We start from the raw sequence: 6,000 nt of genomic DNA, 5'->3' as shown, positions 1-6,000 counted from the left end.
GACGTAAGAGAATGCGTCGGCCGCGCGTACGTTCGTGGATCGTCGGAAATAGCTAATTTGCATACCCGATGCGGGAAAACGACGAGAACGCCACCCAGCGGACGCCGAAGTATTGCATCTAAGATCCGAAGGCGTACGAAGCCGTACGCCTGTCGGATCTAACCCAGATGCCGTCGTATCTTGTTTTGAGGATTCAAACTAAAGATACGACGCGGGTAATTTGAAAGTGCGCCGGCGCACCAGTAGATATACGCCGGCGTACTCTGTCTGTGGATCTGGCCCATTAGGTCCACTAGGTGGAGCCGAGGAAGTAAATACTTGTTTACTTTGTCAACTCCCTCTAGTGGCCATAATACAGTATTTTCCCAAACCACTCTATTATTTGATTGAATACCACTTGACCAGAAAAAAAAAAAAGCCCAACATTAAATTTTACCTCCATTCACACAGAACGAACGCACGTGCAGTTTTACAGGTTGAATAGCTCTGCATTTTTTTTTAAGTACACCCCCATATACCAGCGATGGCGAACCTTGGCACCCCAGATGTTTTAGAACTACATTTCCCATGATGCTCATGCACTCTGCAGTGTACACGAGCATCATGGGAAATGTAGTGCCAAAACATCTGGGGTGCCGAGGTTCGCCATCACTGTCATATACTAACTGCACTTAATGCTTATACAAATGTAATTTAGCTTTGTACTATACCAGTGATGGCGAACCTAGGCACCCCAGATGTTTTGGAACTACATTTCCCATGATGCTCATGCACTCTATAGTGTAGTTGAGCATCATGGGAAATGTAGTTCCAAAACATCTGGGGTGCCGAGGTTCGCCATCACTGTACTATACCATCAACAACTAACAATTATATTCTGCCTATTGCCGCTGAGATTATTACAGTGAAAAGAGAATGAACTTAAAGTGAATCCGTACTTGGCCCATACTGGACAAAAGAACAGACCCAATAGGCCAGGGGTCTCAAACTGGCGGCCCGCCAGCTGCTTCGAAACTACAAGTCCCATGAGGCATTGCAAGGCTGACAGTTACAAGCATGACTCCCACAGGCAGAGGCATGATGGGACTTGTAGTTTTGCAACAGCTGGAGGGGCACCAGTTTGAGACCCCTGCAGTAGGGACTTTAAGTGTATGTAAACCCTAATGATGATTTTCTCTTATTTGCTGCCTTTTGGTCTGTTAAGCATACCATTGAAAGTGTTTTTAACTGGGGTTTTTTTCTGTAGTCCTAATACATTTCCTGTGTTAGGGTGACAACATTGTCCTGCAATGAGAACAGAGAGAGTAGTCACTAGGGATGTCCCGATACCGAGCATTTCCCGAGTACTTGTACTCGGCTGAAATGCTCCGATGCTTCACCCGATACCTGGGCAGTCAGGTATCAGGTGGTGGGGGGAGTTACAAGTCTTCTCCGTGCTGTCTCTTCCCCCGTGCCGTCTTGTCCCCCTCCGTGCCGCTCTCCCCCGTGCTGTCTTCTCCCCCTCTGTGCCGCTCTCCCCTCGTGCGGTCTTCTCCCCCTCCGTGCTGGCTTGTCCCCCTCCGTGCCGCCTTGTCCCCCTCCGTGTCGCTCTCCCCCGTGCTGTCTTCTCCCCCTCTGTGCCGCTCTCCCCCTGTGCTGTCTTCTCCCCCTTCGTGCTGTCTTCTCCCCCTCCGTGACACTCTCCCCATGCGGTCTTCTCCCCCTCCGTGCCGCTCTCCCCCGTGCCGTCTTGTCCCCCTCCGTGCCGCTCTCCCCCCGTGCTGTCTTCTCCCCCTCCATGCCGCTCTCCCCCGTGCCGTCTTGTCCCCCTCCGTGCCGCTCTCCCCCCGTGCTGTCTTCTCCCCCTCCGTGCCGCTCTCCCCCGTGCCGTCTTGTCCCCCTCCGTGCCGCTCTCCCCCCGTGCTGTCTTCTCCCCCTCCGTGCCCCTCTCCCCCCGTTCTGTCTTCTCCCCCCATTTGCAGAATCAATAAAGAAAAATAAAAAGGAAAAGATCTAAGAAAAGAAAACGAATGCAGCCACCACATCTAAGGATGGGTGAGCTGCAATATATTACATTTAATTAAATGTGTCCAGTATAGTGCAAATAACAGGTTCACTTTATTAAGTACATTTTTTTTTTTAACCTAACTTACAACTGATCCCTATTAACCTTACAAAGTACAACTGACTCTAAAATCTGCACTCTATAGCCATTGTTCAGCCGTGTCCAGGCTTTGGGTGTGTATAAGAAGTCCACACTTGAAAAAAAACTGACAATAAAGAGTGGTGCAAACATTTTGGCGTGTTGTTTTTGGATACTTGCAGATGCAAAGACGTTGACTTGGGAGAAATGTTAGAAATTTGCCTTAAAGAGGAGATCCAGGCTTTTTATGTTTATTAAAAGTCAGTAGCTACAAAAAGTTTAGCTGCCGACTTTTAATAAACACACACTTACCTGCTCCACGGTCCAGCGATGCGGCCGCACGGAGCGTCGCTCCTCTCTGCCGGCACCTCCATTGCCACTCTGGGCACCTGGCCGCTCTCGGAGGGGACAGGCGATCTTCTGGGACCTGTCACGTTTCCCAGGAGATCGCCTAGAGCAGTGATGGCGAACCTAGGCACCCCAGATGTTTTGGAACTACATTTCCCATGATGCTCATGCACTCTGCAGTGTAGTTGAGTATCATGGGAAATGTAGTTCCAAAACATCTGGGGTGCCAAGGTTCGCCATCGCTGGCATAGAGGGAGGGGTCACCTAGGTGGAGAGGAGGAGTCGCTGCCTAGGCGGAAGTGGGACAGGAAGTCCCACTACTAACAAAGCCCCCGATCCCCCCCCCCCCAAAAAAATGACATGCCAAATGTGGCATGTAAGGGGCGAGGAGTACTTAAAGCGGATGTTTCACTTTTGGGTGGAACTCCGCTTTAATATTTTTATTCGCTCCAAGTTGATGTATTCTTAGAGGTGTACTGAGGAGCACCTGGTACAAAAGTTCATTTCACTTGAAGGACATTTTAGAACAGCGAGAATTCACACTTGTGAGTCGCGATTGCCTGACATTGCAATCTAACTTGGGCCGATGCGCTGCGATAAAATGCAGCATGAGCGGAACACATTGGAAACAAGCGTTTCCTATGTGTCCCTGCAGTGACAGACCTTTTACCACGTGGTAAAACACCTGTCACCGCAGATCGTGTGAATTGGCCTTTAACCACTTAAGACCCGGACCTTTAGGCAGGTAAAGGACCGGGCCAGTTTTTGCGATTCGGCACTGCATCGCTTTAACTGACAATTGCGCGGTCGTGCGACGTGGCTCCCAAACAATATTGGCGTCCTTTTTCCCCCACAAATAGAGCTTTCTTTTGGTGGTATTTGCTATAATATCCCCCAAAAATATCTAAAAACATTTTTTTCCCTCAGTTTAGGCCGATAAGTATTCTTCTACATATTTTTGGTAAAAAAAAACAAAAAAACGCAATAAGCTTTTTTCGATTGGTTTGCGCAAAATGTATAGTGTTTACAAAGTAGGGGATAGTTTTATTGCATTTTTATAAAAAAATAATTTTTACTACTAATGGCGGCGATCAGCGTTTTTTTTTCGTGACTGCAACATTATGGCAGACAAATCGGACAACTTTTACACATTTTTGGGACCATTGTCATTTTCACAGCAAAAAATGCTATAAAAATGCATTGTTTACTGTGGAAATGACAATTGCAGTTTGGGAGTTAACCACAAGGGGGCGCTGAAGGGATTAAGTGTGACCTCATCTGTGTCTCTAACTGTAGGGGGGCGGGGCTAGTCTGGTGACGTCATCGATTGTGTTTCCCTATATAAGGGAAGACACGATCGATGACGGCGCCACAGTGAAGAACGGGGAAGGTGTGTTTACACACAGCTCTCCCCGTTCTTCAGCTCCGGGGACCGATCGCGGGACTCCAGCGGTGATCGGGGCCGCGGAGCTTCGGACGCGGGCGCGCGACCCACGGCTGGGCACTTAAAGAGGACGTACAGGTACGTGCTTGTGCCCAGCCATGCCATTCTGCCGACGTATATGTGCAGGAGGCGGTTCTTAAGTGGTTAAAGTGATCGTAAAGTCTTGTTTTGTTTATTTAAATAACAGCCATGTTATACGTACCTGCTCTGTGTAGTGATTTTGCACAGAGCAGCCCGGATCCTTCTCTTCTCTGGGTCCCTCTTTGCTCCCTCCAGTCAAGTGCCCCCCACAGCAAGCTGCTTGCTGTGGGGGCACCTGAGCCGAGTCACAGCTCCTTGTGTACCTTTAGGCTGGGTTCACACTACTACACTACTTTCATCCTACTTTGCTCTGCTACATTGGTCCTACATTTATCCTACATTGGTCCTACATCCATCCTACTTTCATGAACAGGATACTACTTTGGTCCGACTTCAATGATATTCAATGGGCCTGAAGTAGGATCAATGTAGGACCAAAAGTAGTACAGGGAGCATTTTCAAAGTCGGGCCAACTTGTGTAGGACGCTACAAGACGCTCTCATAGGGAAACATTGAACACAGAGCAAAGTAGGAAGAAAGTAGTGTAGTAGTGTGAACCCAGCCTTAGACATGGACCTGAGACCCGGCCCCTTTCTCTACATATTGGCTGACTGATTTTGATTGACAGCAGTGGGAGCCAATAGTGCCAATGAGGAGGAGTCACAGGCAGCCTAGACATTCCTACAACACCGCTGGATCTAGATGGGGCTCAGGTAAGTATTGGGGAGGCTGCACACAGAAGGCTTTTTATCTCAATGCATAAAGATTTAAAAAAAAATGCTTTTACAATCACTTTAACCCCTTCACGTCTATGGTAATACAAATCTAAATGCCTAAGCACAATTTTGCAACTTTGACACGTTTTAGTAAAACCCTTCATATCGCCACAGCTCCTGTGAGCACCCAGGTGGATTATACCAGGTTTTTTTCTGGACAAATTGTGCTTTCGTTTTGTCATTTGGTAGTAAATAGTTACAGATATCTCCTGATTTTTTTTTTTTTTTACTATTTTGGTCCAGTTTTCCTTTGAAAAAAAAAAAAAAAAAAATAGGAGTTTAAATGTAGTTGTAAATTTCTTGCTACTACCATAACCTAAATAAAAGTGGAAGTTGGTGCTGCGCTGTTCCAAAAGTATAGGGAGAAAGCGATACAAACTGATATAGAATGTAGATAAGTACAGGGGTGCAAACAATGCTAACCAGGCGACTAAAAAAAAAAAAAATCTTAAAAGGAAAGTATAAATATGAATAAATCTAGTAACAGTGTGCAATGTGCATAAAAATACTACAAATGTGCACTAAAGCTATGTACACACGATCGGTTTGTCCGATGAAAACAGACTGTTTTCATCGGACAAACCAATCGTGTGTGGGCCCCATCGTTTTTTTTTTCTGATGAAAACAGAGTGGGCCCCGTCGTTTTTTTTCCCCCCATCGGTGCAACAAAAATAGAACATGTTTTAAATGTTTCCTATAGATAAAAAAACGATAGAAAAATCCGAAAAAATTACTGAAGTTACGCTTTAAGTGGCCCTCGCTCTTCCAACTAGTGAAGCGCCCTACTGTATTGCATTGATACTTTATTTCCAGATCTGTAACTTGAGCTGGAGGAAGGGCCTGCAGGAGCCAGAGCATTGCACAGGACACCGCTGATGGCAGTTGCAAAGCTTTGCCGGCTCAAATGATGTAAAATATATAAAATAAATCTGCTTTTTGCAAAATAAGGAATTCTCCTTTGAATTTAAAGCTATTTCTTGTGGCCACTCTCTACTAAGGATGTTGCTTTAATCATTAGCACAGCTTCAGTGTCCATCTCCAAGAGGGAAAAAACAAATCAAACAAAAACAAAAAACAAAAATATGATCTATGTACATTGGAAGGGTTTTAGACTTTGTAGCAGTTTCCTACCTTTGCTGTTGTGAAGAGAAAGATCTGTCCCAGCATTTCTTCCCAGAATGACTCCTGAATGGGAGGGTCTGTTCATTAGAACACTGAGGGCACCAGGT

Source organism: Rana temporaria, chromosome 9 (assembly GCF_905171775.1).
Source record: "Rana temporaria chromosome 9, aRanTem1.1, whole genome shotgun sequence".
NCBI classification, from domain to species: Eukaryota; Metazoa; Chordata; class Amphibia; order Anura; family Ranidae; genus Rana; species Rana temporaria.
This window is presented reverse-complemented; position numbering follows the sequence as displayed.